Source organism: Heptranchias perlo, chromosome 3 (genome assembly GCF_035084215.1).
Source record: "Heptranchias perlo isolate sHepPer1 chromosome 3, sHepPer1.hap1, whole genome shotgun sequence".
In the NCBI taxonomy this organism is placed as follows: Eukaryota; Metazoa; Chordata; class Chondrichthyes; order Hexanchiformes; family Hexanchidae; genus Heptranchias; species Heptranchias perlo.
The window spans coordinates 32,089,305-32,104,861 of record NC_090327.1 but is presented as its reverse complement, the minus strand read 5'-3'; positions in this window follow the sequence as shown (position 1 = coordinate 32,104,861).

Below are 15,557 nucleotides of genomic sequence, written 5' to 3'. Positions count from 1 at the left end.
GCTTAACCTTAATAAATCACTGATTAGGCATCAGCTGGGGTACTGTGTCCAATTCTGGGCACCAGACTTTTGGAAGGATGTCAAAGCCTTGGAGAGGATGCAGAGGAGATTTACTAGAATAGTATGTGATATGTGGAGAGACTAGAGAATCATAGAATTATAGAAGTTTACAACATGGAAACAGGCCCTTCGGCCCAACATGTCCATGTCGCCCAGTTTATACCACTAAGCTAGTCCCAATTGCCTGCACTTGGCCCATATCCCTCTATACCCATCTCACCCATGTAACTGTCCAAATGCTTTTTAAAAATAGAAAAATGCTTTTTAAAAATAGAAGCTGGGATTGTTCTTCTTAGAGCAAAAAAGGTTAAGGGGAGATTTAATAGAGCTGTTCAAAATTATGATGGGTTTTGATAGAGTAAATAAGGAGAAACTGTTTCCACTGGAAAAAGGGTTGGTTACCAGAGGACATAAATTTAAGATAGTTGCCAAAAGAACCAAAAGGGTTGCCAAAAGGGAGATGAGGAGAATAGGAGAATTTTTTTTGTGCAGCAAGTTAAAAACATAAGAAATAGAAACAGGAGTAGGCTATACGGCCCCTCGAGCCTGCTCCACCATTCAATATCATGGCTGATCTTCAACCTCAGCTCTACTTTCCTGCCCTATCCCCACATCCCTTGATTCCCTTAGTGTCCAAAAATCTATTGATCTCAATCTTGAATATACTCAACGACTGAGCATTCACAGCCCTCTGGGGTAAAGAATTCCAAATATTCATGACCCTCTGAGTGAAGAAATTCCTCCTGATCTCAGTCCTAAATGTCCGACCCCTTATCCTGAGACTATGGGCCCGATATTAGGAGGGAAGCGGTTTGCCAGCGGGGGGTCGACTGGGTGCGTGGGTAACGCGCCCAATGAAATCGGGATGCTCCGCACACGATCGCAGCGTGATTGAAAGTACTTATGTGTGCTTCCAGGTTTCCCGTTGCAGACCTGTGCAGCGGGCGCACTGCCCACCCGCATCACAGACTGTCACCAGGTGGAGCCCTATTTAAAGGGGCAGTCCTCCAATGCTCCTCCTGCAGCAAAGAACCATATTGTCAGCATGGAGCAGGCCAGAGGCAAGGCTGCTCCAAGGTTCTCTGACTCCTCACTCCAGGTGCTGCTCGATGGGGTCAGGAGGAGGAGGGAAACGTTTTTCCCATCGGACAGGAGGAAGTGGCCTGCCTCTGCCACCAAGAAGGCCTTGCTCGGGGTGACAGAGGAGGTCACCAGCAGCAGCAATGTCGCCCGAACCTGGGTCCAGTGCAGGAAGCGCTTTAATGACTTAACCAGGTCAGCCAAAGTGAGTATACTTACGCATTCTCCCACACTCCGTCTTCCACATCACCTCCACCACCACACAACTCCTTCTGCACTGCCACCACAACACTCTCGCATCACTCCTCACATCCACTCAACCATCATCCTCACCTTGCCTGCACGTACTCACCGCCCCACTTCCCATTCGAACACTACCATGCAACCCAATCCTCATACAATCTCATGGCTATGTCTCAAACGCACCCTCCCATGCATCTCCCACGATCACCCCCACCCACACCAATGCATGCAGCGGGTCATTATGCAACCGTCACTCAATCACGCCTCTCTGTGTTTTGCCTTGATAGGAGAAGAGATGCCAGAATGCCCGGGAGAGGGTCCGGAGGGGGCCCGCCACACCAGGTGGTCCTAACACACGCAGAGCAGCAGGCACTAGAAATAAGCCGCACACTGGAGTGCCTGTATGTGGCGGACGCTGAGACTGGGATTGCACAAGCGGCTGGTGACAGAAATCTAACGCTCAGCACTCATGATAGTGAATGATCTTAACATCACTTGGCATCTGCAGCACCCCAACATCTGTCCACATGCTTAATATTGCTTTCTGTTCTCTTGCAGGGCCATCTGCGACTGCTGTGACTGCGGAGGGCGATTCCTCAGAGGACCTGCCGGCTGCTGAGGGGGCATCGTCACATCTGAGCCGGGCATCGTCACATCTGAGCCAGCCATCCACCAGCGCAGATACACACACCTGGGTGGGTCCCCATCCTCAGTTAGTTGGGCTTGCACATGGTGAGTCACCACGCACATGTGAGCATGAGCAGACCCTGGTGGCAGGGGCAGCCGTGGAGAGTCCGCGTCGATGGGAGCACTCTTCTCCAGGCTCTGCTCAGCTGGACTCAGATGCTGAATCCTGGGGGCCAGCCATGAAAAGGAGAGTCGTCGAGGGGCAGCAGCACATTGCCGACGCACAGACAGCTGTGGAATTCACATCCAGGTTTGGTGGTTGAAACAGAAACAAGGGGGTAATTTGAACCTAACCCGTCCAGCAGGAGACTGATGGGATCGGATTGGCCGTCTGTTTTACTTTCCATTGACTTAGGGCGACCGATCCGTTCCTGTTAGTTTCCCACTTGGGGCTAGTTTAAAATTATCCCAGTGTATCATTAGACTGGATAGGTGGCTGAAGGGATGTGGAAACAGGGTGGGAATTGCAATTCAGACTACTTGTCCGCATGGAGGCTAAACACTGACAGACTGGTTAGGCTAAATGGCCTGTTTCCATATTGCAACTTCTAAGGACCATGCAATACTCCATCAGTACTCTACTGGAGTGTTAGCCTTAATTATGTATTCAAGCCCTGGAGTGGGGTTTGAACCCACAACCTTTTGAATCAGAAGCAATAGTGCTACCAACTGAGCCAAACTGACTTAAAAGGGATAACTTTCTGACTTATTCTGCGAGTGGGGAGCCTCCTCCACTGGCAGTGCAGATTGGAAATTCGGGGGCACAAGTTCCCAACCATTTCAAATAATGGTTGGTAAATCACACACAGGGCATATCAAAAGGTGAAAGAATAAGGGGAGAACAGATACACAAGCAGGATGGTGCTATTTCAGAGGAGCAGCAGCCTTTCACTTCAGCATCATTCGCTTGCCAAGAGATTAATTTCCTGCCTCCACTTTCTTTTGATCTCCAAATTATTTGCAGCCAGCCACTTCCTTTTGCTAGCCAAATATATTTTCCATTCCTCTTTCGACTACTAATCTTTAAATGGCCTCTAAATAGCTGCTGCCGCCATTTATGTTTAGGCAGCACTGGAAATCTTCCCCTCCATTGAACGAGCTGTTGGTATTATTTGGATTCCACTATGGGAGCTTTCACTGAGTAAGTCATTACGTAGACCGCAGAAGTTTCAGTTGGAACAACCATTAGGAGAGTGGGCAGATGTGATCCTACCACTGGGCCATCCAACACAGCGGTGGGATCACATCCTACTTGTATCTTCACACTTGTATCTTCCTCCATCAGTGTTTCTTATCCCTTGGTACTTATTCCTGCTGTTTCTCAAGTCACTGAGGAGAGGGTGTTGAGCACTGATTCCCACTCCTCCTAAAGCCCGCTGATTCTTTTTCTGTTCAAGTCAGAATTGTTTTTGGAACAGACCAACTGACTGAAATAGTTAGAAAGGGTTTTGTCGACTGAGTTGAGCCCCAACTGACCCACCAACACTGATATTATCAGCTGCAAAAGTAATGACCTAAGGAACATGGACTGCTCACAAGTCCGTCTCTCCTTTCTCTCAGGTCCTACCTCTGTTGAGGTTTCCCCTCTCAGAGTTACGAACCCATCATGGACTTATCTGTGGAACTCCTGGGGATTGCAGTCTTTTACGTTGCACATTTTGTTTCATTACATCAGGGCCTTTACATCAAACCTTGGAACATGGGGAATCAGCTGGTTGAGTGGTGATCATGAAGTATGGGGGTTTTAAGGAGGGAGCAGGTATGCTCAGGGTTCAGGATGTTCAGAGGCTTGGCAAAGTGTATCATGTTGCTTGTGGAAGAGGAGGAGAAAGTTGTTGCAGTCAAATTTATGAGCAAGTTTGTGATTTTTTGGGGGGTGAATTTTTAATGCATTTAATTCAATTTTAGTGGAGGAACACTCATCAGCCGATAATTAAAAATTTATCTTAGTGGAATGTGAAGTTGGGAGAAAAGTTTTGCATAAATAACAAAAATCACAAAAATAACCAGTTAGAAAGGACACAGAAACTTAAGAGGAGTTATTTAGCAAGGCTGCACTGCTGGTACTGAGTCTCGCTAGAGGCAAGCATGGGACAGATAGAGGGCTATAACACTACAGTCCTGACTCTATCACCTGTGCTGACCAGCAATGGAGTCTCACGAAATTATTCCCTAAAGTCGTAACCGATGAGGAAGAAGAACACTGATGCTGACTGTTGTGGACAGAATTGCCAGGCACCACAAATTTTATTATAGCATACTTATTTTGAGTGAGTTGTCTGAAAGATGCTGAAAACAGCTCTCCACTGTGGTAATGAATTGTCGTCATCACGCGCGCCCACCCTCAGTTCCCATGAGAGCAAAGCCCAGCAAAAATAAGTTCCTGATATGAGGCAGCTGAGACTGGAAGCCCTCCAGACCTTGCTGACATGAGCAATGTTACTTCGACAAACCTTTATCAGCATAATTTAATTAAAATCAGCCCAAGTGCTATTTCTCAATGACAGTTGCAGAGGCCCTGGTTGGTTGGCCAGACGCTGTTATTTTCCATTAGTATGTCTCTTTAAATGTAATTAAATTGTAAAAGTCTTTAGTGGGATAACCCTTACAATGAATCAATTGGGTATTAATAACATTCATTTTATAAACCTAGAAATGACTGTTGGTGATGTTAACACATTCATAAGACAAATGCTGGTATTAACCCTTTTCCTTTAAATGGTTTAATGCTTTTGCTATAATAACATTAAAAGGAATGTTATATGAACATGGTTAAACATTTGCCTGAAAATATCATCAGTCATTTTTATTTGTGGTGGGTATAACATTCTGTGTTCAAGGTAACTACTGGGGAGTGGGAACATTTTTCCATTTTATGCAACTTGTATCAGCTTCCCTCCGAGGTCAGGAATTACTTAGACTGGATGCTGAATATTATATTGTCCCATCAAAGCTCCCAGGTCAAGTATAACAAGAGGGTAGATGCAGAGTAAAGCTTCCTCTATGCTACCGCATCGAATACTCCCAGGTCAGGTACAAGAGTTAGAGGCAATGTAAAACTCTTTCTACACAGGCACAGTATAAGTTGTGTGGATGGGAGGAGGAAGTTGTAAAGGGACACAGACAGATTAAGTGAGTGGGCAAAACTATGGTAGATGGAGTTCAATGTGGGAAAATGTGAAGTCATCCACTTTGGATCTAAGAAAGATAACTCGGAATATTTTGTTAAGAACAATGGAGGAGCAAAGGGATTTAGGTGTCCATGTCCATGTCACACAAATCATTAAAACCTAATGCACAGTTACAAAAAGTAATCAAAAAGGCTAATGGAATTTCAGCCTTTATCTCAAAGAGATTGGAATTCAAAAGCAAGGAAGTGATGCTTCAGTTTTACAGAGACATGGTTAGACACCATCTGGAGTAATGTGTTCAGTTTTGGGCACTGAACCACAGGAAGGATATATTGGCCTTTGAAGTGGTACAGTATAGATTCACCAAATCATACCAGGACTTAAAGGGTTAAATCATGAGGGCAGGTTGCATAAACTTGGCTTGTATTCTCTTGAGTTTACAAGGTTGAGAGGTGATTGAGGTATTTAAAATGATTAAGGGATTCGATACAGAAAATACCTAGAAATGATTTCCTTTGGTGGGGGAATCAAGAACCAGAGGACATAATCTTATAATTAGAGCCAGGCCATTGAGGAGTAAAATCAGGAAGCACTTTTTCACACAAAGGGCAGTGGAAATCTGGAACTGGCTCCTCCAAAAGGCTGTAGATGCTGGGTCAATTGAAACTTTCAAGACTGACATTGAAAAATTTTTGTTAGGTAAGGGTATCAAAGGATTTGGAAAAAAGGTGGGTAAAAGGAGTTGAGATATAGAACAGCCATAATCTAATTAAATGGCGGAGCAGATTCAAGGGGCTGAATGCTCCTGTTCTTATGTTTCTTTGTTCACCTTGCTTAGGAAACACTCCAGGTCAGATATAGCAAAGATTAGATGCAGAGTTAAGCTTCTTCTAGATAGATCCAACTGGGTGTCTTAAGAGCAGCACTGTCTTTATTAAAAAGCTTTCTCAAAACTTTTTTAAATTTATGTGTATGCGATCCGATGAAGCATTTTGCAACAAAACACATTATCAACTCACCTCTTCTGACAAATTCACAGTACTTGCAGCGAAAGTACTCAACCTTGATTTAACAGTATTTGCAATGAGAGCACTAGATGAAGTTCAGTGTTTGCAGTGAGAATACTCTATGAAGTTCCGTATTTGCAGTGAGATTACTCCAACAAGTTCACAGCATTTGCAGTGTGCTTTTCCAACTTCCTTGAATCAGTGGCTGTTGCCATCACAGAACTAGTTTCTGCTGTTTTCCTGTTAAGATATCCTTTAATCTTTTTTACGAGTTTAGATTTTGGTTCCACTTTCAGCTTCATACCTTATCATTTTGCGGCGAGTCCTATTGTGGAGGTAACTTTAATAGACCATGGCCGAAGGATTCCACATGGTAAGTTGCATCGTTTTTACGCCAATGGAAAATGAGTTGTGCTTGCTGATGGTCTGGAAAAGGGTTAATATTAGAATTTCGTGGGTCAGCTCATCTGCATTAGATTGGTGATCGGCGCAAAACCCATGTAAAAGAAGAGTAATATGCTGGGGTGCACGGAAATTAGCGCTTGGCCTAGATTGCAGGAGCAGGCTGGTGGAGCAGCAGGAATGTAAGGAACAGTGCTTGGCTCAGTGAAATGGCTGTCACCTAGCTTGATTTGATGTCTCATGCCTATTTTTGTGCCACTTTGCAAGAATGTCTAACACAGGAATACCTGGCAGAGGCAGGCAAATTAGGCAGCAGGGCATGACACAGAGGCAGAGAAAAAGATGGAACAATTTCACGGACCCCAACCTGCAAAGTGAAGGTATTTCACCAACCTTTAATAAAGCCATCATTTATAGCACAGGAGGAGGCCATTCAGCCCATCGTGCGTGTGCCAGCTGTTCGCTAGAGCAATGCAAAACTAGCCCCACTGCTCCACCGTCTCCCCATCTCCTGATTCTTCCTCTGCTTCAAGCAGTTATTCAATTTTCCATTACAAGGTGCAATGGACTTTTGCTCAACCACTCCCTGTGATAAAAGATTCCACACCCCAACAACCCCCTGTGTAAAGAAATTTCTCCTGACCTCTCTCCTCACTCCCTTAGTGACAGTGTTAAATTAATGACCCCTTCTCATTTACTCCCAACCAAAGAAAATAGTATATATAGTTTCTTGATATATATTATTTTTTTTATTCGTTCGTGGTATGTGGGTCGCTGGCAAGGCCAGCATTTATTGCCCATCCCCAATTGCCCTTGAGAACGTGATGGTGAGCTGCTTTCTTGAACCACTGCAGTCCGTGTGGTGAATGACTTGGACTTGGGTGTACAGGGCACAATTTGAAAATTTGCAGATGACACAAAACTTGGAAGTGTAGTGACAGTGAGGAGGATAGTGATAGACTTCAAGAGGATATAGGCAGGCTGGTGGAATGGGCGGACACATGGCAGATGAAATTCAATGCAGAGAAGTGCGAAGTGATACATTTTGGTAGGAAGAATGAGGAAAGGCAATATAAACTAAATGGTACAATTCTAAAAGGGCTACAGGAACAGAGAGACCTGGGGGTAGATGTGAGTAATCGTTGAAGGTGGCAGGGCAGGTTGAGAAAGTGGTTAAAAAAGCATACGGGGTCCTGGGCTTTATAAATAGAGGCATAAAGTACAAAAGCAAGGAAGTTATGATGAACCTTTATAAAACAGGTTCGGCCACAACTGGAGCATTGTGTCCAATTCTGGGCACCGCACTTTAGGAAGAATGTGAAGGTCTTAGAGATGGTGCAGAAAAGATTTACTGGAACGGTTCCAGGGATGAAGGACTTCAGTTACGTGGATAGACTGAAGAAGCTGGAGTTGTTCTCCTTAGAGCAGAACGGGTTGAGAGGAGATTTGATAGAGCTGTTCAAGATCATGAGGGATCTAGACAGAGTAGATAGAGTGAAATTGTTCCCATTGGTGGAAGGGTCAAGAACTAGAGGACACAGATTTAAGGTGATTGGCAAAAGAACCAAAGGCGAACGAGGAAAAACTTTTTTACACAGCGAGTGGTTATGATCTGGAATGCACTGCCTGAGGGGGTGGTGGAGGCAGATTCCATTGTGGCCTTCAAAAGGGAATTGGATAAGTATTTGAAGGGAAAATATTTGCAGGGCTATGGGGAAAGGGCGAGGGAGTGTGACTAGCTGGATTGCTCTTGCAGAGAGCCGGCATGGGCTCGACGGGCTGAATGGCCTCCTTCAGTGCTGTAACCATTCTATGATTCTATAATTCCCTACTCCAAACCAAGTTACTGAGACATCTATACTGATAGAGTTTAGAACCATAGAACCATAGAAAAGATACAGCATAGAAGGGGGCCATTCGACCCATCATGTCTGTGCCGGCTCGAAGAACGACCAGGTGCCCATTCTAATCCCACCTTCCAGCACCCGGTCTGTAGCCCTGCGGCTTACTGCACTTTAGGTGCAGGTCCAGGTACTTTTTAAAAGAGTTGAGGGTCCCTGTCTCTACCACCAATTCGGGCAGCGAATTCCATTCACCCACCACCCTCTGGGTAAAAAAGTTTTTCCTCATGTCCCCTCTAATCCTTCCACCAATCAGCTTAAATCTATGTCCTCTAGTTCTTGAACTCTCCGCTAGGAGAAACCGGTACTTCCTGCCTACTCTATCTAGGCCCCTCATAATTTTGTACACCTCAATCAAGTCACCCCCTCAGCCTCCTCTGCTCCAAGGAAAACAACCCCAGCCTATCCAATCTCTTTTCTGGTTCAATAATAAAGCCATCAAAGTTTCTGGTTGCCCAAAATTGGTTGTGCATTGGGTAAGTAGTGTGTAGAGACACACACTACTTACCCAAATAAAGAGAGCTGAGGTACAGGTTGGTAAAGGCAAGACTTCGGGACTCCCAACTATGCACAGGAGTACTCCTGGAGTATAACCAACCAAAACTGCACAGCTAACCAGCACAGAGTACTGGTGCACTTCCTGCTACATGCTCAGTAAGGACAACCCTGCATTAGGGCATTGTCTTGGAGGGTTATCTGGAGCAGAGTATCCCTAATGACATGGCTAACCCTCCAGGCTCCATTACTGAGCCAAGCTAGCAGGTCAATGATCAACAGTGCCTAGAATACTGCGGATCAGTTTTACTCAGGTATTGGATTTCCAATTGTGCCAAATTGGCTTTGAACTTCCATCACCAGGCGGGTCATCTTGGAGTTACATTGATCCTAAAAAGGCCCTTGTGCCAAGGAGGATAGTCGCTAATTGGTCAATAGACAACTAATAAGAGTCCTTGCCACACAGGCAGCAAGTACCAGAAACACTTCACAAGCAGATTGGTGAACATATAATGTCTCATGAAATGTGTGAGTCCATTGCAGCATCCTCCTGACCATATCCTTTCGAACGGATGTGCAAAGGGAGTGACCTTCTGAAAAAATATGGAACATTGGATCGAGACAACCCATTTCTGTCATTTTTGTTGCTTGTGACCTGCAGCTTTGTGTACAAATGGATAGACGCACACACATGTGCACAGAGACATGCACGCTCACATATACAAACACATGCAGGTAGCTGCACTTAGACACAGGTGCATGCACTGACACATGCACATGCAAAACATGCATGCACACAGTTGCATGTGTGTACACGCTTATCTTTGTCCACAGGTCCAAAGTTTACACATATGCAAACACAGGCACACAGACCCACACACACATGCATGTGTACTCGTTGCACATGCCTGCACACACAAAATGCACGATAGTGCAGCTCAATTTATTGTTGGAGAGAAAAAATAAATCCAGGCACTTTGAATAAATAATGGTATTTGATACTTTAATAAAGCCATCTGATTGTATCTCCCTGATTCCTTACTGCTCTCTGAGAATAGACTTCATCTTATTAAGAAACTGATGGGATTTGGGACCAGTGTTCTCCAGGAAAATTCTAAAAGGAAAAACAGTGGGGAGGGGGAGGGAATACCTAAGCAGGGTTAGAGAGACTCTCATAGAGAGAGTGAAAAGAAGCAAAGAGGATGTTGCATGATTCACTCCACAATCAAAGAGGATTACTTTGGTAGGCTCTGGTTAGGCAAGCTCTGGCTTTTTATCGCATTCAAACATGTTGCTAATTCAGCAGAGCTCTGTGGCTGTGAGCTGGACTCTTGCTAATTGCTGTATCACTCGCCCAGCGTGAACAGAGAAGAAGCTTAAATCCTCTCATTGCCTGCTGTAACAGGGATTACCGCTCTGGCACAGGCAGTGACCTGGAAAAGCTGCAGTTCTCCCCAATGAAGGGGAGGGGAGGGGAGAGTCACATCAGTTTTCTACAGTAGCAGCAGTCAATAAGCGCTGGTGTGATGCTTAGCACCATGGAAGTGTTTTGTGATGTGGGCATTACTCTATCCGATGGATAACTCCTTGTACAATCGCTAATGATACTAGGAGAAAGGAGGCAACAGCAAACCTTAGCCACACCATACATGTCTGACTATGTCATGAGATTTGGTCCCCGCTCAACTCCCTAATTTACTCCCCTTATCTCCTGACTTATGGTGAAACAACATCCAGTACTTCACGCAAGTTGCCCTTCTTCATGTGGGATCCTTGACAGCAGGGGCCCAATACTGTATTGTTCTCCTCCCCTCTCCCAGATGTTGCAACTGTACGCTAGTGTTGTGTGTGTCAGATGATGCAAAGTCAGCTCATTTGCAAAGTTTTCTGGAGCTCTTTGGTGCATCGCTCATGCTTTAGACTTAAGTCACGCATGTCTGTTACTGCATATACGCGGAGATTGACCTCAGAGTTTGCATCTGGGTATGATGTTCCTCAGGCATTCTTTTTTTTCAGGGGAGTCCCCATGAGTTCTGTGTCCCACGAATCTGAAGCCATAGGCAGCCTTTTTGTCAACCGCTGCTGGGAAGGTGACATATCCTCACCCACTCTCCACTCCTCCCGCTCCATCGTGCTTTGTGAATCGCTGCCACTATCTCATTTCCCCTCCTGGGTGAATGTATCTGAGCTGGTGTTTGGGAGTGAAAAAGCATGTGATGAAGGGGTGGGTTCGCGAGGTTTTGTACTGATTAGCATAGGTGGCCTCTGCAGGAACTCATGGGTGGGCTTAAGGCCAAATTCATCGCCTTCATCTTCCTCTTCATCATCATCATCCTCTTCATCGACTTCATCCTCATAGTTCACAAGGATGTAATTGTGCTTCAGTTCATCCTTCTTACCATAATCATCATCACCATCATCATCGTCCTCCGCCTGTGCTCCCTGTTGCTGTGGTGGATCTGCAGGAAAAGAGGACACAAGATAAGAATGGGTTAGCATTACCATCTCAAGATTAAGGTTACAGAGAAGGGATTGGATGCTTGTGGCCCTGTGATGCTTCACAGGGATTCCACGACAACAGGTAGGCACTCAGTCATTATCCTGGCATTAGTAATGTGCCCCTCCCCCTCCCGACCTTGTCAGCCTAGATTTTGTGCTCAAGTCTCTGGAGTGGGACTTGATCCTACATCCTTCTGATTCAGAGGCAGAGTGCTACCACTGTGCGATTTAACGTCTCATCCGCAAGACTCTTTCTATTTTCTATTTCATCAGTGTGGTTGGCACCTGAGTGAAAAGCAAGAACGGTACAGAGGTCACTCATTCGAGACAGGAAGAGCATTGCGTCAGGTCCTTTTGGTGACTGTATCTGAAGATGGTCATAGTATGGTGGGTGCAACTTACAAAGATTCCCAGCTCATAACACAACAACAACAACATTTATACAGTGCCTTTAGCATGGTAAAAACATCCCAGGATGCTTCACAGGAGCATTAGCAGAAAAAATTGACACAAGCTACATAAAGAGATATTAGGACAGGTGCCCAAAAGCTTGGTCAAAGAGGTAGTTTTTGCGACCTATAAAGATAGGACAGTTTCAGGAATTATGGCAGTTCTAGGCCAGCTTGATCCAGAAATGCTAGGTTTTAAGTAGTGTGAGAATAAACATGAGCAGCCAGATGTCAAGTAAAAGAAAGAGTAAGCTTTATCTACAAAATGCAAAGCTCCATCCAGTCAGTTTTCCCTGACAAAGGGTCTATATCTGAAATGTTAACTTGTGTTTTCTCTCTACAGATGCTGATTAATCTGCTATGTATTTGCAGCATTTACTGTTCTCATTTTATCTCTCATTCAGCATTATCAACCCACCCACCAAGTTGTGATAGTTTGGTCTCAGACCAGGGGTATCCTTAAGTCTCACCCAATCAAATGAATCAAACTATTTTGGGGCCTGGCAATCTCTGTCTGGAACCTTGTAGTGTGTAGAGGCTTTTTGAAATGGCACATCCCTCACTGGAAAGGGGGAACTACTTTAGTGGTGCACACTTTCAGGTGAGATGTTAAACTGAGGTCCTGTCTGGCCTCTCAGGTGGATATAAAAGATCCCATGGTACTATTCGAAGAAGCTCTCTTGGGTAATATTTATCCCTCAACCATCATCACTATAGCTGATTATCTTACTGCTGTTTGTGGGAACTTGCTATGCATGACTTGGCTGCTGTGTTTTCCTACATTACAACTTCAAAAGTACTTCATTGGCTGTAAAGTGATTTGCAACATCATAAGGTGATGAAAGGTGCTTTCTTCCTTATTCTCTCTCTCTCCACCTTATTTTATTCATTTTAATTTAACTTTTTTCTCCTCAATCTGACCTTATTCTATCATTTTCTTCCCACAAATTTAACAGCAAACTCACCAATCATGTGTTCCCAGAAATAAGTCATTCTCAAAGGAAAAATGGGTCAGAGACAAGGCAACAACGGTACAGTGTTGATTTTCTGACTCGCACTCCTTCTCTCACAGCAACCCCAGCAGTACAGGATGAATTAATTTACCCTTAAGTTTTAAACCTTTTACACATCTGTTTTCTTCTGCTTTCCAGCCTCCATTTTGGAGGAAGAACCAAGATTTTCATTTGCCAAAAATTGTTATTGATGGCTGCTTTTCCGACCAATAAAAAGCTTAGAACTTCTGGATGTGCATCTGAAGTGCCGTGACCTACAAGGCTACGGACCAAGTGCTGGAAAGTGGGATTAGGCTCATTTTTGGCCGGTGTGGACACGATGGGCCAAATGGCCTTCTTCTATGTCGTAAATTTTCTATGATTCTTTCTGTGATTCATTGAGTTACATCAAAACTACAGTTCAGAACCCATTCGCCCCAACTGGTCTATGCCGGCGTTTATGCTCCACACGTGCCTCTTCCCTCCCTACTTTATCTAACCCTAACAGCATATCCTTCTATTCCTTTCTCCCTCTGTGCTTATCTAGCTTCCCGTTAAATGCATCTATGCTATTTACCTCAACTACTTCGAGTGGCAGCGTGTTCCACATTCTTACCACTCTTTGGGTAAAGAAGTTTCTCCTGAATTCCCTATTGGATTTATTAGCCACTATTTTATGTTTATGACCTCTAGTTTTGGACACAAGAAGAAACATTTTCTCTACGTCTACTCTATCAAACCCTTTCATTATCTTAAAGACCTCTATCAGGTCACCCCTCAGTCTTCTCTTTTCTAGAGAAAAAAGCCCCACCCTGTTCAGCCTTTCCTGATAAGTATATCCTTTCAATTCTGGTATCATCCTTGTGAATCTTTTTTGCACCCTCTCCAATGCCTCAATATCTTATCTAAAAATATTATATAGAATTACATAGAATGTACAGCACAGAAACAGGCCATTCAGCCCATTTGGTCTGTTCCGGTGTTTATGCACCAGAATATGGAGACCAGAACTGTGCACAGTACTCCAAGTGTGGTCTAACCAAGGTTCTATACAATAACTTCTCTGCTTTTCAATTTTATCCCTCTAGAAATAAACCCCAGTGCTTAATTTGTCCTTTTCATGGTCTTATTAACCTGCGTCGCTACTTTTAGTGATTTGTGTATCTGTACCCCCAAGTCCCTTTGCTCCTCTATCCCTTTTAGACTCTTATTATCCAGGCTGTATGTGGCCTCCTTATTCTTCCGACCAAAATGCACCACCTCACAATTATCTATATTGAAATTAATTAGCCAAGTACACATCCATTCTGCAAGTTTATTAATGTCCTCTTGCATTTTGATGCATTCTTCCTTTCTATTAACGTAAAGAATGTAAAGATTGACATGGGTACATCATAGAATCATAGAATGGTTACAGCACAGAAGGAAGCCATTCAACCCATCGAGCCCATGCCAGCTCTTGAGCAATCCAGTTAGCCCCATTCCCCCACTCTTTCACTGTAGCCCTGCAAATTTTTTTCCTTCAAGTATTTATCCAATTCCTTTTTGAAAGCCATGATTGAATCTGCTTCCACCACCCTTTCAGGCAGCGCATTCCAGATCATAACTACTCGCTGCTTAAAAAAGTTTTTCCTCATGTCACCTTTGGTTCTTTTGCCAATCACCTTAAATCTGTGTCCTCTGGTTCTTGACCCTTTTGCCAATGGGAACAGTTTCTCTTTATTTACTTTATCTAAACCCTTCATGATTTTGAACACTTCTATCAAATCTCCTCTCAACCTTCTCTGCTCTAAGGAGAACAACCTCAGCTTCTCCAGTCTATCCACATAACTGAAGTCCCTCATCCCTGGAAGCATTTTAGCAAATCTTTTCTGCACCCTCTCTAAGGCCTTCACATCCTTCCTAAAGTGCAGTGCTCAGAATTGGACTCAATACTCCAGCTGAGGCCGAACCAGTGTTTTATAAAGGTTCAACATACTTCCTTGCTTTTGTACTCTATGCCTCTATTTATAGAGCCCAGGATCCCAATCATAGTTGCAACAAGGGCAACTTCTGTTTTTCCCATTTGAAAGCCTGCAAGGGCATCTGCTAGTAAGTACACAGTCAGTGGTCCCACAGCATGAGCAGCGAGATCTGCCTGCTTGGACTTCGGTTGAGGGCCCCAGGAGAGTCCAGGGGAAGACAATCGGGAGTGGGGGCAAGCGGTGGCCAGCAGCTATGGGCCCATGGTTTTAATGTGGAGCTGAGAGGAGCAGGAGTGCTCCTCCCAGGGTCACAATAAGGTAAGTCAAAAACTTTAAACTTACCTTATGGGTGGCAGCCTCCAGCGGTCCATTTAAGGACCCCTGGTTTGGCTGCTGAGCGCCTGAAAAAATTGACCGCAACCTATACTGCACTTCCTTCAGTCAGCCTCAAACCAATTTCTCAAAGGAGTCAGAATCAGGTGTAATGCCCCGAATTGCATATGCAATGGGCCTAATGCCAATTTCGGGTGCCCGCCTTGGAAGCCACTGAGCAGCCCTACCCACCGGGGCATGCAGTGCACTTCTGCTGCAGAATGAGTGTACACATGCCTGACTGCCTGTAAAACTGGTGCAACGCATTCATATTT